This window comes from Lissotriton vulgaris, chromosome 6 (assembly GCF_964263255.1).
Source record: "Lissotriton vulgaris chromosome 6, aLisVul1.2, whole genome shotgun sequence".
In the NCBI taxonomy this organism is placed as follows: Eukaryota; Metazoa; Chordata; class Amphibia; order Caudata; family Salamandridae; genus Lissotriton; species Lissotriton vulgaris.
The window spans coordinates 507,822,650-507,842,536 of record NC_141694.1 but is presented as its reverse complement, the minus strand read 5'-3'; positions in this window follow the sequence as shown (position 1 = coordinate 507,842,536).

Genomic DNA, 19,887 nt, shown 5'->3' with positions numbered 1-19,887 from the left:
GGAGGTTCATGGATTGGATTTAAAATTGCCTTCGAAGCTTCCTGCCCGGGAAGGCCATCCTGTCCTGGAGGAGGTTAAATCACCGCCACCTAGAACAGGTATTGTTTCTGACCTCTGAGAGCGCTGGCTCTCAACCCATGAGGTCAGAAACATGTTTGGTGGTGGTAGGCTGGTGAAAAATGGCCAGCAACCCCACTAGTGTTTTGATTAAGTTTCAGGGGACCCTCTACAAGGATCTCCTGAGTGAATTTATAAATAAATCCAACACTGGCAACAATAAGGAATAATTATGACAAGATGTTTGTTATCAATCATCTTAGAAATCAGTGAAGCCATCATGGAGCTAAGAAACTCCTGTTGACAAGTATCCAGCCCATGTACTCTTTATGGCTTCCTTGTTCACTTACAACATCATAGAATGAACTGGAAATTGTAGGGGCATATCAGCTAATGCTGATATGCCCACACATAGGATATAGTGCACCCTGTCTTCGGGATAAAGACCTGCAGTAGGGGTGACTTACCTATAAATTATGCGGTGTAGGGTTGTCGGGGCATACAGAGCTGTGTGCCATGTGGAGACTTTGGATTTTAGTGCAACAAAACATGCAGCCTCCAATGGCAGAGTGCATGGCCTTGGTTTGGGGCCGTGGGGTGGCACAACCAGTGCTTCAGTCCCAGAGGACCCTTTTCAGTACCCGTGCCTGAGCTATACACAGGATACCTCTTCCTAAGGACTTACAGGGATAGCTGAAGTTTTGCCAATCATGGTACAGTGTTTTAGAAAAGAGATCTGGAACTGGGAACCTGGCTAGCAGGGACCCATTGCACTTACCATTCAGAATTATATCAGGCATCAGGCAAAAAGTGGGGGCTAAGCATCCAAAAAGAGGCACTTTCCTACAAAATAATATACAAAATAGAAATGTAAAATAATTCCAAGTAGTAGTAACCTAGAACTAGTCAAATGCAATGAAAGTCAGGGCTTTCAATTTGACCAGATATTTGTCTGTACACTATAGCTTCTAAGACCTTTGCAATACTGCTAAGGCCTGAAGTGGGATCTGTTGATGGACACACTTTAATGTTATTCTTCAATATATCTATTCTAAAGAAGCAGACAGAATACACATTTGAGGTCATTGAATCATGCCAATGTGGATAAGAATACGTTTTCAACTTCCATTTGGAAAACAAACTAGACTCCAACTCAGTAAGACTCGTAGACATCCTGACAGGGTTCCGATTATCTTTAAGAACTGGTGGCTCCACTCACTATGCCAGACATATGCTCAATGGGATCCAAATATTAGTGATCCAACATCTCTTACTCTGACCTGGATGGATCACCATGCAGTGAACTGGCAGACTCTGATCCAAGAAAAATCAGTCCACGCACCATTGAAATGAAATTCTCTAAACAGAGCCTGGTTTAAAATTCCATGTATGAGCTATATAATTCTCTACTCATGTCCTCATCTCCTAAGTTAGCTGACAGTGTAGAAAAGATGGCGGAGAACTATACTAACTGGATTAGCTGTGCTCTGGACATTATGGTCCTAGCCAAGCTAAAGCCTAGAATTAAAAAAGTATCAAAACCATGGTATGGAAAGACTCATAGAACCACCAGACAAGAGTGTTGCAGGCAAGAACAGAAATGATGAGCCTCCAGAGAAGGCTGGTTATAGCTGCAAACTCGATTTCGAACTATGAATAAATTGACAGTATCTACAACAACCACCTCCATAGCCAGAAGCCAGGGGTTCTGCGACTCGTTAGCCATTTTTTTCCAAGAGAAGGTTGCAACCATTTAAAAAAAGTTTACTGTCAGCAATATGACCACTCACCGACAACACAGTCCCCAAGCCCAGGTACAGAGAGCGCAGGTTTTATGAATTTTGAGGCCCATACAGTAGAACTATTGAGGAAGTTCAACCCTAAAATCAAAGCTAGTTTCCACTTCAGATCAATGCCCACCAAAGATAGTGCACAAGGCAACTGAGCCAATGGCATGTCATTTATCAACTATATTTGCAATCATGTTCAAAGTCATGAACATGCAGCTTGCCACCTTCATCGAAAATACCTACCTCCTTGACAAAAACCAGTTTGGATTTAGGAGAGATCATAGTGCTGAATCTGCGCTGGTGGTGGCAACTAAGGAAATTAGAGCAACTCTGGATAGGGTAGGAAACAAAGCCCTTGTCCTACTTGACCTTTCAGTGGCCTTCAATATGGTCAACCACACTGTGCTGGGTGACCGTATGCAGGTTCTGGGGATAGGAGGTCCAGCATTTACTCTTCTACAGTCTTTCTCTCTAACAGGCTACAAGTGGTGGCGCAGGGAGAGCTTACTTCAAGACCCTACTCTCTGCCGTTTGGAGTTCCACAGGGCTTATCATTGAGCCCCACGATGTTTAACCTGTACGACACGCCATTGGCCACACTCATAAAATCCTTAAACCTATCGCTGGCCTCCTACGCAGATGGCACGCAAATTGTCCTGTCCAAAGATCAGGCCAACTCCGGAAACTCTTTTAGATAGTGTCTGAGTGAGGTGGACGACTGGATGGATGGTAACTGCTTATTTATTTTCAGTTATTTATTTATTGTTTTATAGAGTGTGACGTGACCTGTTAGTGTATCAAAGTGCTTTACAGAGAATACAAGCTAAATTCAGATTATGAGCAAACGATCATGAGTACACTTAAGGGAGAAAATACAAGCAGGAGCAAGGGTGGACTGCACAATTTCAACCACTGTTAAATAAAGTTACAGAGAGGTACAAATTATGCCACAAGCTAAACATTATCTATGATACTAGGATTGCATAAATTACATCTGCTAAGTCTAGTGAAGCTTAAAATGGGTAGGGATATATAGATAGCAGTAGAGTGTTGCTAAGCCTCTGATTCCGTAAATGCTCTAAGAGAGCTTATGGCAGGAATTTGCCCATTAGAAAAGTCTTGGCTTCCTTATTGAATCTTGGCAGAGATGTTATTCTTCTGATGATTGGCGGCAACGAGTTCCAGATTCTAGGTGCAGCCCAGAGAAAGCTCTGTTTTACGTTTTCTTCTTCTGGAAGAAGGGAGGTTTCAGCATAAGATCCCTGGCACTCCAGGAGTGCCTGCCTCTTCCGGATACCTCGAGTTTATGAGCAAGGTACAAAGGAGACTTAGAGTGTAATACTTTGTGTTATACAGGCCATTTTGAGTTAGATTCTGGCTTCGTAAGCAAGCCAATTCAGGGCCTTCAGGTGCGGTGAGATGTGGTCAAATTCTTTCGAGCCTGTTACGAGTCTTGCTGCAGCGTTGAGCCAGGCTTTTAGGGGAGCTGTTGAGATCTTGGGCAGACCAGAGAGGGTGTGCATCCATATTTGATCCTAGAGATAACTAGTGCCTGTACTGCCATTTTGAGGTGAAACATGTCGAGGAAAGGTTGTAATTTTCTAAGGTAGCTCAGGTGAAACCTGGCATTTTTGGACAGTGTGTTGATGTGGACTCGCATGTTCAGGTTCTTGTCCAGTATGATTCCTAGTGACTTTGCTGAGTTCACTATGATCGGGTGCAGTTCAGCACGGAGATCAATTTGGTCCATTCCAGTATGTCAGTGGAGCTTTTGGAAGTGGAAATTAGCAATAATTCATTTTTTTGTGCATTAAGTTTGAGCTGGTTGCTAGCTAGAGAATGACAGTCAGCTTTAGAGCCTTGTTCATTATTTTGATCTCTTCTGGGGATGAAACTTTCATGTAGATCTGTGTATCATCTGCATACATATGGAAAGAGATGTTGGTGTTATATAGAATTTCAGTTAAAGGTTCCAGAGCGAGGTTAAAAAGAATTGGGTAGAGAGTTCAGCCTTGCGGGAAGGAGAGGATAGATTTTGATTGACTAAGAATCTTTGAGAACGCTTCTGTAAAAATAATTTAAACCATTCGAGAATGGTTTCCCCTAAGCCCATCCTGTTTTTGAGCCAATCATGTAACTTCTCATGGTTAACTGTGTCGAATGCAGATGAAAGGTCCAGAAGAAGGCCTTGAAGGGCATCATCCAATACATGGAGTATAGTAGTTTCAGTACTGTGATCTCGCCAGAAACCAGATTGGCAATCGTCTAGTAGATTGAATTTGACGATGTGATGGCTAAGTTGTTGTTGCATACATTTCTCGAGCACTTTCGCTAGCAGAGGAATATTAGATATGGGTCTGATAGTGTCCGGATAATGTGGGTTCAATGTGGGTATTCTTAAAAATATGGATGACTTTACCAGTTTTTAGAGAGTCGGACATGGAACCTTGCATTAGGGAAGAGTTGATTATTGTAGTCCAGATAGGTAGGATAAATTGGTTGGTTCAGGTAGACAATTGGAGGGGAGTTGTTCATTGAAGTGGTTGTTTGGTTTTATGGACGATAGAATTTTTGAGATGTTGTGGTCGTCATATAGATTGAAGGTGGTCCAGTGAGCTTAATTTTTGGGTGCTTTGTGACAGGTGTGTATGAATACGTTGATTTGTGCTGATGATGGACGCAACTTGACAATAGTGGCTGAATTCAGCTCATTACCCAATGAGTCAATTTAGGCTGAGAAGAAAGAGGAGAACTCATCACATGTTATTAGGGATTTTGTTGCTTCTTTAGTGGATTTGGCCAGCTTGTTTGATTGTTGTTTTACCATTTCAAAGAGTTTACGAGGTCTGTTCTTAGGGTTATCCAGTTCCAATCTAAAGAATTCTTTTTAGGTCTTGCCTACGCAACGCGCATGCGCTGCATAGGAGGAGACCTTTAGGAATTGATTCAGTTTTTGGCCCTAAAACGTGCACGCGTTGCATTGCTTTCAATGGCAACGTGTGCACGTTTGGTGATTCCCTTGTGGGAGCGAGCTTTGAAACCTTCTGTTTGTAATTGACAGATGGTTCCTGCTTTCTCCCACAAGGGAAACAGGAACAGGCCCCCTCCTCTCTCCCCTCACTCTGCTGCCTCCTACTCTCCTTGCAAACTTGTTTTTTTTAACTTTCAGCGGGAGGTGCGCACACTTATTTCCTGTGTTGCCAGCATTAACCTCAGGATGAAGGTAAACATTTCTGTGTCCCTTTGAGTCAGGCTATGGTTTCCATGGACCCACTGAGTTTCTGCTCAATTCTACATGCCCACGTTCCATTTTAAAGACACCTGAAGAGATTCCTTAACACCTTACTTTATTCACTTGAAGGTCTCCCTACGATTCTGACTGCACTGTGTCTGCTCTACCCAAATTCACACAGTTACTAGCATTTCCACGCTAGATCAATTTGAAGATGCCCTGCTTATCCTTGCCATTTGGATTCATTTGAACGATTCTCTGATTCTACTTTACAATACGGCTTACGGTTTGCATGGGTCCCCTTTTCAATAAAAATAAGTCTATGTGCTCTCATTCCCTCCTTGCGTGTGCGTTTTCTTGCTTGGATGCCAGTGTCTGAAACTCTACACCCCCTGTTCCCAACCCCTTAATAAGTACGTGTCTCCATGTGCCTCTCTAGTGCAGTAGCAGGGTCAGGCAAGTATTGCAGGAGAGTGCGAAAACAGCCATTACAAAGCCTCAATAACACATTTCAGGCCATCATTAACCAACATGTACTGCAAGGATAATCATGTGCCCCCTCCCTAAGACAAGCAAATCACCTCACCCGCCCCAGCCTTACATCCTTCTTGAACCATCGGCACTCAATTCTGCATACCGCAGCCCATACATATTCTCACTAGCCTTCACACAACTATAAGCGCCTCAAAATTCCTGGACGGACGAAAACAGCAACCGACAATTGTTTTCCACCCTAACCAGTTTTCACCCACAAACCCAACATACAAAGAGCACAACACCCCCTTCAAAACACCCACATATCACCCCTGCAGTAATGACTTACTTAAATAAACACAGAAACTATCTAAACGGTCATCCCTTGTATGCTTTTCAAGAGTACACGGATGAGTAGTAAGGTTCACCTTCCCCGTACTTACACTAAAACGTATTCACTAATTAACACTGGCCTTCATATCAGACCCAAAACACCGCACAGATAACCACATAAAAAATTGGCAACGCCTATAGAAAGCATATATTGCTTCCCATCTCACAACCTCCGCACATAACACCAAAACTATTAACGTGACCAAGAGCATCAAACACACTGCATGTACTCCTGCCAAACGCCTAAAAAAAAAACACCCACACAGTACTGCCCGCTGTCTTCAGTAGTTATACTGTTCATCAAAGACAACCACACACACCTCCTTCTCTACACTTTAGCCTATCATTTCAACTCTTCAAAAAACCACCGCCTAGATAAACCCTTAGGACCAACACCAACAGAGCGCCCATTCTTTCACAATAACCCCACACAACATCCGGGTTATCCCAACGCAATTCTGTACCAAAATGCATATGTCAAGCACAGCCTGCAGCCCAATCTCACACAGCCCCTCTCAACACACCACCTCCCTCTGCTGCCTCGCATACCCCTTCAGCAAAAACCCGCTCCTACCAGTGCTTCAAGCTCCTCCTCTATGATCAAGTCAGCAAATACCTCTTCACACATCAACTATACTTTCTGCAAGTTAACTTACAAAACCCACCCTTCAAAACTCGCACACAACTCCACCCAACATTTCTCTAGATAGCTTTGGTTTCACTGTTTGCGCTGGTCTTTTCTTAAGCGCTCCCGGTATTAGAAATGTAATAGCGTGGTGGTCTGACCAATAGCAAGGAGCAATCGAGATTAGCTTGAACACCTTTTTCTTTGAGATAATCCAATCGAGTGTAGAGCCTTGGCAGGGTGCAGTCTTGAGTGAGTGTTTGGTCAGCAAGGAAATCTTCAAAGATGTTGATCTTAATGTCATTAAGGTAGTTCCAATGAAGGTTAAAGTCCCCAAGGAATATATCATTGGAGTGGGGGGAGATATTTGCGTGATGATTTCCATGAGGTGGTCGATGAATTAGTCATTCTTACCTCGAGGGTGGTAAAAGGTGTGCAGTTTACACAATTGCTTAGAGTCTTTGCTCATAGAAATTGTGAGGTATTCGCAGGAGTCAAGAGGATCAGAGTGAAGTTGGGTTATTGTGAGGTCAGAGCGGTATATGCAAGCAATACCACCCCCTTTTTTAAATTGTCTGTCTAGCCTAATGATGTTGTAGTTTGGAGGAACCAACAAATCCATGCAGGGTGATGAAGTTTCGTGAGCCATGATTTAGTTAAGATGACCACATTTAAAACTTGATTTAAGATGGGTTTGGTGATATCAGATGCATGCTTCACTGCTGATCGGCAATTAAGTAGAAGACCACCGAATGAAATTAAATTTGTCCAAGACGGACGTCATGCCATTTGGAAAAAAACTATCCTTCTGGACACCAACCTTGTGGCCACCCGAATTAGGCTTACTCCATACTCCGGTTCCAAAAATCAAGAACTTGGGAGTAATTTTAGATACAGAGCTAAAGCTGAAGAAACAAGTCAACAAGACCACCTCTGCTTTCTTTTGTTCATTGAGATGGATAAAAGAAATGGAGACATTTCTACCTTTCGAGCTCTTACACACAATCAAACAATCAATGAATCAATAAATCAATCAATTATGGGCTTGTAGAGCGTGCTACTCACCTGTGAAGGTCTCAAGGTGCTGGGGGGAGGGTGGGGGTGCATCCCCGGCTCAGCCAGAGAGCCAGGTCTCGAGGCTCTTCTTGAAGGTGAGCAGGGTAGGGTAGCCTCTGATGTTGACTGGGAGCTCGGTCCAGGCCTTGGCTGTGATGTAGGAGAAGGCACTTCCACCTGTTCAGGTTCTGAGGATGTGCGGGGTCTCTGCTCGGGTGAGGTTGGTGGAGCATAGGTTATTTTTGTGTACGTGTAAAGAGATTCTTTTGTTGAGGTATTTGGGTCCGATGTTGTGGTGGGATTTGTAGACTTGGGTGAGTAGCTTGAAGGTTACTCTCTTCTTGATGGGGAGCCAGTGGAGTTCTCGCAGGTGTTGGGTCATGTGCTCATGTGGTGGGGTGCTGAGGACGAGTCTGGTGGTGATGTTCTGGATGGTCTGGAGTTTACGTAGCATGGATTATTGATTCCAGTTTAGAGGGCGTTTCCGTAGTCTATCTTGCTAGTTATGAGTTTGTGGCTGATAGGCTCTCTGTCTTCGCTGGGGATCCACTTGAAAGTCTTGTCTGAGGAAATGGAGGGAGTTGAAACAGGTGGAGGCACCAGCGTTGATTTGGTGACTCATGATGAGGGAGGAGTCTAGGATGATGCTGTAGTTCCAGGCGTGGTCCATCGGGGTGAGTGGGTTTCCAAGGGCAGAGGGCCACCAGGTGTTATCCCAAACAGAGGGGAAGGATCCAAGGACAAGGACCTCTGTCTTTTCCGAGTTGATCTTTAGGCAGCTGTTGCTCATTCAGGCTGCCACATCTTTCATTTCTTGCTGAAAGCTGAGTCCGGTGTCTTTGGGGTTCTTCATGAGGAAGAAGATGAGCTGGGTGTCATCAGCGTAGGATACTATGCTGAGCCTGTGCTGTCTGACGATGGCTGCAAGGGGGGCCATGTAGATGTTGAAGAGCGTGGGGCTGAGCGAAGATCCTTGGGGTACTCCGCAGTTGATCTCTGTGGGGGGTTCCCCATATGCCGGCGTCATGGAGTCGGGTTGCAAGAGTGTGGTAGGAGACTGTGTGAAAGGCTGCGGAGAGGACTAGCAGGATGAGGGCTGCGGAGTTTCACTGGTTGAGTAACCTGCAGATGTCATCGTTGTGGGCAATGAGGGCAGTCTCTGTGCTGTGGTTGATGCGGAATCCAGACTGGGAGGGGTCTAGGATAGCATTTTCTTCGATGAAGGGGGTCAGCTGGGCGTTGATGAATTTCTCTGTGACTTTGGCTGCGTAGGGAAGGAGAGATATGGGCCAGTAGTTTTTTAGGTCTGTCGGGTCCACCGTGGGTTTCTTGAGGAGGGGCTTGACCTCAGTCCGCTTCCAGTCATTGGGAAAGATGCCGGATTCGAAGGTGGCATTGATGGTATATCGTAGTTCAGGTGCAATTGAGGCGGCGGCTCTGTGGAAGATGTGAGGTGGGCAGGGGTCCGTGGAGGCTTGAGTGGGTGTTCTTCATGGGCGTGGTGGTGTCTTCTGTGGCGACAGGTGTCCAGGTGGTAATGGCAGGCTGGCTGTTATTACTGGAGGGCAGGGTGGTTTCTGGAGTCTTTTCATTGAAGTTGTCATAGAAGGCCTTGATTTTCAGGTGGAAGTAGGAACTGAGCTTGTTGCAGAGGTCCTGGGATGTTGAGATGTCTGTGGCTTCGGTGGGCTTTTGGTGAATTGCTGGATGATATTCAAAAGTTACTTTGGGTTGCTGGTATTGGTGAGGATTTTATTCCGGATGAAGGTCCTCACACAGTGGCCATCTCTCTTGTACTGACAAGACTTGACATCTGCAATAGTATTTATCCATGTCTCCCGATAGGCTCACTGAAGAAGCTACAGAGTCTGCAAAACTCAGCGGCACGCTCACTCCGAAAGATTCCCAAATTTCAATCAGCAAAAGGAGCCATCAGTAAACCTCATTGACTGCCGGTTAGGCAACGCATTATCTTTAAGGCTCTATGTGTGGTCTATAACACCCTTCATGGGTATGGCCCCCCTTATTTTAAGAACAACCTGAGGTGGTTCACACCTTGTAGGATCCTTTGGTCTGGCTCCTCTAAGAACTTAGTGGTACCTGCTTTTCAACGGGCCAGTTGGGGTGGCAGAAGCTTCTTTAAGTCCACAGCTTTACTCTGGAATAGTATGCTGTTGGAACTTATTACAGGTCCCTCTCTTCCGGCTATTAGAACTCCCTTGAAAACAAGGCTTTTCATACAGAAATAGGGGATCAGAACAATACTTTCTGGTCCCGTTTGGCACCAAGAAGCCTCCGGGCATTTGTTTGTGCTCAAAATTATTTGTCATTCATTCATTCAACAAGGCCCTGAAGAGATGCAGCCAGCCCTAGATTGCTTGCTTTGGAATATGGATGTCTGTTGAGAAGGTGGATTTCTTTTTTATGTCACCTTCAGACTGACCATACATTTGTATCTAGGTGAGTGAGGATTGTTTTGGTGGGAGTTAGTGAGGACAATTTGATCTACGAATCGACACAGGCAAATCTAGGCTAATATTCTTCCAGCTCCTCTGTGTTGGGCTACAGTGTCTTCCCTTATCAAATTCAGTTTTGGTCAAATTCTTCCTTTATTATGACACTGAGTGCAGAATAGCTAGTCCAAAAAATGTAAACATTATTATTACAATGAACTGCATTAACCACAATGCTTTTGGTAGGACTGGTACTGATATCCATGCAGTGTGCATCACCGCCTATAGATGGTTGGCTCGATATAAAGATGTGTGACTAGTGAGTCACTGGATACTCCTAAGTAGGACATTTGCATAATTCCAAGGAGCATTCCAAAGTATGTTTTCAATGACATATCTAGCCAACTAGTTATCCTTCTGTGAAAATATAATTTGATCCAACTGAAGGCTTTGTAAAATTATAATGCGAAAAACACTTCATGAGTTTCAGTGTATTAAGGAGCAAACATTAGCAGTACTGTGGTTACCTACTATCTTTAAATAAATGTTGTCATTCACCAGTATAGCACTTAATTGTAATAGAGAAGATTCTCATGCATGCCAAGTCAGTACAATTGATCTCATGAAATCCCAAAATATAATTCAATATTCAAAAATAACTCCTCTTTATTCCTCACTGTGAAATGGCAGGATTATCTTTAAAATGCTAATCATTTGTAATCATTGGCATATAGGACAAAAATGTAGTTGATTATTTTTAGTAACTACATTTAGGAGGCATTGGGGGAGACAGCTTATCTAACAAGGCAAGCCTAAAGTGAGCCGTAGTGAATATAAGCTGTGTGTCAGTTCTGAGTGCCATCTTTGGACGCCGGCCAGTGCAGTACAGAGGGGTCCTGTGGACACTGCCTGACTTTCAGACTTTTAGACTTCATTGGAGCGGCGGCCTGTGAACAGGAGTGCCTCTCTCAAGAATTGAGGGGAAGATAGTGCATTGATAAGCACAGAGAGGAGAGTGGGGATTGGAGGAGGGTGGAGAGTGAAGGGCATGCTGTTGCCAGTTCATTTTCAAGATTAAGTGATTACGCGCTTAACTGTGTGGTGGCAGGAATCAGCCAGGCAAGCCCGAAACCCAGAGCGAGATGACTTCTAGAAAATTACACTCAGGGTGTGTGCTCTCCTCACCAAGTCATAAACGAAGTAGATCATTTTGCGGCACTAGACAATTACAGCATCTCTGCTATAAATCCCACCCTGTTATAACTGTTTTCTTCTGTAAGGTGCCTCGGATTGACCTTGAGGTGGCAGCTGTGGTCCAAGAAGGCCAGACCATTCATTTTCACCTATAACTCCTTTAACCTATTCTTCATTGCCTCTTGTGAATTTGCAGAAACTTCAAGGTAGCCTTGCTGGGTGCCAGGTGCAGTCTAGTGGAGATCCCCGGTCTCTGGCTCAGATTACCGAAAGAGTGAAGGATGGTTCCAGTGAGCAACCGTATGATGCACCTCCCGGTGCACCTTTGGATTCTGATTTTCTTGCCATCCAGCAGAGTAAGCCACTCATTTTATTAAATAGGACAAAGCAGTCAAAGCAGTCAAGGAATGATAGTATGATTGAGGATATACTGGTTGTTTCAACAGTTCGGGGGGACATCCATAAGGGATAAGGCGGGGATGGCGGTCTGGATGATCGCCTTGGTGCTCCCATGGTGGAGAAGGCAAAGTTATGTGAAGAGTAAACGCCAGGGGAAGACTTTACACTCCCGGACATTGATATAGAAGCTCAAAAAAGGGACTGGGGAGACCATTGTGGCTGTATGCATAAGGACAATCAGTTAATGAGTGGACACAGGGGAGAAAACACTCCAATTGTCAGCTCCTCTGCTAGGCGTCTTTCTATGCCTTTCTTATACTGTACTAAAAGTCATTTGATTGGTACTTCTATGAAGTCTGCCCATGATGCATTCTTGCCTGATTCTCAACCGAAATGGGGAAATGAGAGAGAGGGTGTGCCCTCAGAATATCTTGTTTGTATTTAGAAAAAATGTAATTCGATACTGTCCTTATTGGAGAAATCTGTACAGAGTTCTGACCAGATACTGGAAAGGATTTCTGTAATGCTAATTGAAGTGCAAAAGGTAAATAAGTCTGTTACCACTAAACCTATCACTATGATCCTCCCCCAGATGGGAGAACGGCCAAGTGATCGGCCTGCACCATACCTTCACTCGGGAAAGTCGAGAGACGTCTCCCTACAGGCAAGAACTCTTCTTTTCCTGGTGCCCCCCCATGGCTCCTGTATGTAATCTTGAATAGGAAGAGTTATGTTTAAACACATTATTTGAGGAGGACAAACTGAGTCCTCCTTCGGAAAAGTCCATCTTGAAAATCTTCCCTCTGTTTTAGAAGGGTAGAATGGGAGGCGCTGGAGAAGTTGAGAAAATCAGGGGCCTTGTCAAGCAAACAAAGCAGGTGGGGAGGGTGGGTGGGGAGGGGGAGGCGTCAATCTCTCCTACTACTCAGGTATACTCCCTGACATTGTTAGGGAAGAGGGGACTGAAAGTAGGTAAGAGGTAAGAGGTATAGTCCAGTATCAAAACATAAGGGGAAAATATGATTAACAAACATGAAAAAACTGGACGATTTTAAAATTGCACTTTTCCCGGATTCTGGAAAGCCAGAGCGATACCCATTTAATAACGGAGAAGGGAGGCCCTAAAATACCGTTAGAAGATGGCAACCCAAGAGAATCCATCAGAGAGCCCATGGCATCAACTGGGAGTTTGGGGGACTGTGGACCGGGAGTATTTCCTCCTACCTGAATGTCGCAGTCCCTCCAAGTAATCCATCCCTCCTTGTCTAATTAGTTAGCGGATCCATCAGGGAAAAGCAAATGGGTTATGGGGTCCCCTCACTCCAGTCAGGGACTGGGGCAATTGAATCCACTGATCCCAGGGTGGACTGTAACTTAGAGGGAGGGCCCCAAGCTCCAATTATTCCACAGGATGGGCCGAACAGATACTCCCAATATTGTTTCATACTCGAATATCCAACACCATGGTGGCATAAAAGTTGCCAGTTTAACGGGTAAGGTCCATTTATGGATCCTCTGGAGGGACGATCCAAAGAAAACTAGTGGGGTACTGACCGGTTTATCTCCCATTGTGGATTTTATCTGGCTATTTGATAATGAATCCATTCCGGTAAACAGAGGATACATTCTTAGCTTATTCTCGGAAATAGAGGCATTAAAGCTGATAGCAAGCAAGGATATTTTAAATGTGATGATCAATGTACATGAAACTGTTCCGTATTCTAGGGTCACTTTTTGCTCCCTGATAGTGGCCAACTTGGTTTTGCAGAATATGTGAGAATTTTTTTTAACGAGGGATTGATATAACATCTGTTATTGAATATTAGGACTATCAAACTGCGGGCCCCAAAACCCATCATTTGAAAGTTTCTAAGGCTACTAATTCAGTGGTGCTAGATGCATTGGGCCCTGATACCGAGTATTCTGTGAGCAGTTCCAAAGATATAGTGGATTCCATGGACTGGCAGGGGCGTTCAATAAATGTTGTGTCCAATGTGGCAATTGCCCCTCAGACTCCAGACATAGAAGATGAATTCGCCCAGTGGAGTTGGGTTGCAGAAGCCCTGAATAACACTTATCTGGAAGCAGTAAGGATTGTTCCATTGCGGTAGCCTGGGTGGGCTACTCTTGTCCTGGAAAATGGCTGTCTGGGACCCAATGAAACAAAACTGAATTCCTTGAAAATTATGAACACTTTAATTATATGCTTACAAGAAATGTGGTCCTGTAAAGAGTTTGAATGTTATGGCTATTTTGTTTACTCTTGCTATGCTAAGTGTTCGGAGAGGCGGCATGCTAGTGGGGGGGGGGGGGGGTCTCTATTCTGCTTAAAAACTCCATTAGTTAGAATCAGAAGGTCTTCTGTCACCTTTCAAACCTCTGTATATGTGTGAAATTGGCGTGTCTGGGAGATTCTGGCAGGTCCACTTCCTTCCTTGTGGCAAACTTGTACATCCCCACTGGGAAACATTTTGATCATCTTTTGCGTGTATTTTTCTCTTTTATTCAGGATATAGCTATCAGGGAAGAATGCCCCCTAGTGACATTAGTGGGGGACTTAAATGCAAACATTTCAAACTCTGCTTCAGGGATTTATGCCAATACTGACAAAGAGGAAATTTGGCACATTCCCAACATTTCATTACCAAATAAAATAAAAACAGATAAGCTGGGGTTTCTTTTGCTTGATAGCATCAGAAGCCTAGATCGTGTTTTTCTAAATGGGAGAGTGGCCGCTGATAAAAGAGCACATTTTACTTTTCACTCTAAATACATTCAGAGCCTTTTAGACTATGTGATTGTTTATTTATTTAATTTATTTATTTATTTTGTAGCTTTTATATAGAGCGAACCAGACTCTTGCGAGTAATAGAGCACTTTACAGGTGATCAATAAAAGTCAAAATATAGTCTACAGAGACATAACCAATAAAAAACTACAGTCATATATACAGTCAAAAATACAGTAAATAGCTGTATAGTTTCACTTGATTTAAACCATGAGGTTAGCTTTGACTTCTCTTTTGAAGGAGGTAGTGGAAGGGTTCATTCTTGTTTCACTGGGCAAAGCGTTCCATATCCTCAGAGCTTACCAGAAAAGGACTGGTTATAAGTTTTTTTCTTGGCAAAACGTTGAGGTTGTAGGAGACAACTTCTGGATGCTCTGCTGCCCGCAGAGAGTACCAGTTTCTGAGCTAGATATTGTGGGGCGTTGTGGTAGAGGGCCTTGTGCATCATGCAAGCTATTTTTATGTGAATTATGGCTTCAAACGGTAGCCAGTTGAGGGCTCTCAGGTCAGGAGAAATGTGACCGTTTCTCTTAAACCCAGTGATGAGACGCGCAGCTGAGTTGATCGTGGCTCTAAGCTGGGCTGTCAATGAACTTGGGAGGCTGCATAGGGTTACTGCTCCATATTCCACGCGGGGTATTACTAGGGCTTGAACGGCTTGTTTGAAGTCGTATGCGGGCAGGAAGGGTTTAAGTTTTAGAAGGGTCTTTAGGTGGAAGTTAGCTCCTTTTGTTGAGGCAATGATGTGTTTGTGCATCTTTGTTATTGTCCAACGTTACCCCTAGAGATTTCGCTGAGTCGACTATGAGCGGTTGTCCATTGAGAGCTGTTAGGTGCTTCATCCAATCCAGGATAATGTGAGTTTTGTTAGGGGGAGCGTTTAAAAGGAATTCCGTTTTGAGGGAGTTAAGTTTCAGATGGTTTTCGGCCGGCCAGGATTGGGTTTTTTGTAGTGTGGTGTTGAGCGATTTGATGTCCTCCAGTGAGTGTATCTTGATGTATATTTGGGTGTTGTCTGCATACATATGGAAGTGTATCTCAGTGAGGCTGAGAAGATCAGTAAGAGATTCCATGAAAAGGTGGAACAAGGTGGGTTAAAGGGAGGAGCCTTGTGGAACTCCTAGTGTGACTGGCATGAGGTTGGACAGGGATTGGTTGACCTTGAATCTTTGGGATCTATTTTGGAGGAAGGAGGCGAACCAGTTAAACACATTTTCAGACATTCCCATTCTGTGTTTCAGGAGATTAAGTAGGTTGTCATGTTTGACGGTGTCAAAAGCTGATGACAGGTCGAGAAGGATTAGTAGACAGGCTTCATTTTGGTTGAGGATTTTTAGAGCGTTGTCTAATATGTTTGTCATGGCTGATTCAGTGCTGTGATCTGCTCTGAAGCCTGAATGAAATTGGTTCAACAAGTTGAATCGATCAATGTAACTGTTCAGCTGTGTATCAACACATTTTTCCAGAGGTTTGGCTAACATAGGGATGTTAGAGATTGGACAATAGGTATTAGGGTCCGAGGGGTCTGCAGTAGTTTTTTAGGGCTCGGGTTCTGTGTACACTGTGCATGCAGTGCCACGCAACGAGAGTCCTATTCCGGGCGTGTAGAAAATGGACCTTGAAATTCCACATGTGGATTTCTAAGGTCCATTTTCATTGGCCTTCGGGTGCGTGTTGTTTTTAAACAGAACAAGCAATAGGCCATAGGTGGTCGCATAGCTCTGCCTATGGCCTATTGGTGTCTGTTACGGGCACCAGAGGCCATATGTTTTGAATTATCACTGCTTGACAGCCACGATAATTCAAAACAAATGTTGGCAGTGGCGCGCGTGCGCGCACCACTGCGGGCTTTTTGTTTTTCACGAGACACTGAAGGAGGTGCTGCAGCAGGCCTCCTCCTGGATCCCACAAGTGCAGAAGCAGTGCCACCTGGACACCAAGAAGTTCCTGTGCTCACTCTTCGCGCCCGTCTACATCGACGACCTGGACGAGACCATCCAGCTGTGCCGCTCGCTCTGCGAGCAGGTGAAGGACAGCTGTGCGCCTGTCATGTCCGCCTTCGGCTTCCCCTGGCCCGAGATGCTGCAGTGCTGTCTCTTTCCCGAGGACAATGACCTCTGCATCCTGCCGGCCGCCACTGACCAGGACCTGCCGCCCACCCTGGAAGGTCACTTGTAATTACCTACGCAATTGGTAATATGTTTTCATTTCTTCTTGATTAATTAAGGTATATCAAGTACAGAAGCTGACTGTACATCCATCAATTTCTACAGGTCCTAATTACAGCGACCTAGGTATTATTTTAAATCACAATACTCTCCATGTAGCCTAGATCAGTCTTTCATAGCTAATTTGGTAGTCTCAATGTTGTACCGCATCATATGACAGTTGATAAGATGCACTCTTTGGTTATGTGTTTTCTGTTAAGTCAACTGCAGACACCAAATAGTAAGATCTTTCCATCTCTTACAGATTGTTGTTTCTCCTAATTAAATTAATCGTCCACCCCATCAGATTGACCACGACGTCAAGCGTGGGTCCTCTACTTATGCATTGAACCCTTCTGGGTCTCCTACCATGGTAAATCAGATTCAATTTATTTCATCTGTGTCTAACTTGTAGATAGGATGATGATCTTCATCATCCCCATGAATTGTAGCTAAATACGTGTTTGTACTCTTTTATACAGAATGGCCCCACCTTCCTTCCCCAATTTGACGTCCTGATGAAGACCCCGTAAAAGGACTCCATTTGGCCTATAGATAGGGGTCGAAACGTCGACTGTTCTCTCTTTAATTTGTCATTCCGGCACACCCCTTAATTCTCTAATAATTAGATGTGACCGTTGAAATGCATTGTTTATATGTGTTCTTTAATTTTTAGTCCTGATTTGGGACATTTGTATTTTGATTATCTTTTGATAATCTGTGCCAATTTGTATTGTTACCTCTTTATACTGTGTCATAACCTCTCTAAACTTCCTCGAGCACTACCCTTCCCTTCCCTTTTCTTCCCCCCTTTGGGGCCCTTAATTTACATAATTTTTGTATTGCACTTGATATCCACAAACCATTGGTCATTAAATATTATATGCCAATCTGATATTCGTTTACATAGTTTTTGCTCTTTTGAATTTTGAATAATTGTCGTGTATGTAATTTACAATACACCTCTCCTCTACGGGGACCCCTCTTTATATGTATCACACAGTGCCCAGGTCCCCGTGACTGCATGGGTTTAACCCCCTTCTTTGTAAAGCACCCTGGAAGGTAAGCGCCCCTGACGCGGCGCGTGCTCTGCGGCATATAGGCATGCATGCAAGACACTGCCATATGCTTGGGAGATCAGGCATTTCTTAATTTCTGTCCCCCCAAGAAGTGTACATAGTACTGGGGTAGATAATCTCTCCCGGGTGCTCCTAAATGTTCACATGTAAAAACATTGTTCTCTGAGTTACTGCATACCTTAGGTGCAGTGAAATATTCAGGTTGTCACAACATACTGGTTTGTCTGAATAGTATGTCTTGCGTTTGTAATGCAAAAAAGTACACGAACACTCACACCCATAGTAGAAGGGCCACAATGACTTTGCATGTCTAGATTTTTCTTGGGTGTTTCTGGAGTTAAAGACCCAGAGAGAAAACAGGAGTTCACGGAAATCAGGTGCTATATGCAAGAACTGTGGATGTTGAAATGCAGAATCCAAACACTTTATGAGGGAACAGCATGCTTAGCTTATTTTGGCACGAAGGTTTCCACCCGCCCCCAACAACAACCCCCCACACTTTTGTACGTCATTTGCCCAATAACACAATGCTCCCTCATTCTCTCACGCACACCGTTTCCCTCAATGATGCTTTGCCTTCCATAGTTTTTTCTCATTCTTTTTAGTGATTTGTCCATTCCCGATATCCTTCATACGGTGAGTGTGGTGTCTGCAAGTCACTGCCAACTACTGTTAGCTACCTTGTTATGCAGTTTGTATGGCACACACAACCCACATTAATGAAGGCTAATTTTAGTGAATTGAACTGCTCAAATATATTTAGTCTGTCGCTCTCTTAAAATGTACTGGGGGCAGCAGGTGCAGTAGCACCAAGGCCCAGGAATGTGAAACACCCAGCGCGCCCCACTTATGCCTCCCTTATATTATGTGTCAAATTACCTTGTTTCTGGCACGCCCCGACCCCGATGTAAATACAACATTTTAGAAGTGGAGAACCGGACCTTATGCGCCGGGTGGCGCAGGGCACGCCTTAATCCCCGAGTTCACCTGCCTTATAAAAAACAGAGACACGAGACACTCCGTTAAACGTGGAAGCCAGGTTTATTAGCTGCAGCTAAGCAGAGTTGTCCTAGAAGTTACACTCGAGGTGGATTCTAAGGAGACTGCCACTTCAATCCGTGGCGCACAGTCTTTTATAGCAAACATATTTACAGAGTTTATTCCTTACACATACAAAACAGACCAATAGGAAGAGTTGAAAAACAAGCTATCAGGTGTCTCAAATACGCCCCTCTCTCAGACCCCGAGTGCGACCCCTCCCAACAAATTAATCAGTGATGGCGTCCACAATCCCTTCTTGCAGGTGGCAGGAAGCAATTGTGTGCCTCAAAGGATGCTTGTGTAATAGGAGCATACAAGGAGAGAACAGCGAAGCCAGTCGGATAAGATAGTATAAGGAAAGAATAGGAGAGGGCAAATAGTCGGCCGAGACAGGGATCAATCGAGCCAGACATGGATTAACGAACTCAGCCAGACCCTGATATTGGATTTCGTAGACAAGGGCAATGAAGTTACTTTTTTAACTGAAAGGACAAGTAGCAGCTGGAAAAGCAAAAGCACATAGTTTGCCGTGCTGCCTGAGTGAGGGCAACTCAAAATGGCGACAGGATACAAAATGGCAGCTAGATATGGGACGAAATCAGAAATCGAAGAACCTCAGTCCCTCCTTTTGCCATTACTCAGGCAAAACACCAGGGACTCAAGTCAATCTGAGTCGATGTCAATGGTCATGAGATGAATGAATGAATGAATTACGCACTTGTATAGCGCATGGCTACCCGAGGGCATCCCAGCGCTTTTAACTCTTTCAGACTCCGAGATTCAGACAAACAGGAAGGTCTTTAACAATTTTCTGAATCTTAAATGATTTGTTTCCATTCTAATTGCTTCAGGAAGCGAATTCCAAAGTTTTGTGGCATGTAGGGAAAAACGTCTCCCTCCTGTACGCACTCTCCTTGTCTTGGGGACCGCTAACAGATTTTTGTTGGTGGATCTCAGGGTCCGCTTGGGAGCATATAGGCAGAACATGGATTGAATGAGCACAGGTCCAGTTTTATTCACTGCCTTATGTACCATAGTCAGAGCTTTGAATTCCACTCTCTGTTTCACTGGTAACCAGTGAAGCTGGCGCAGACCAGGC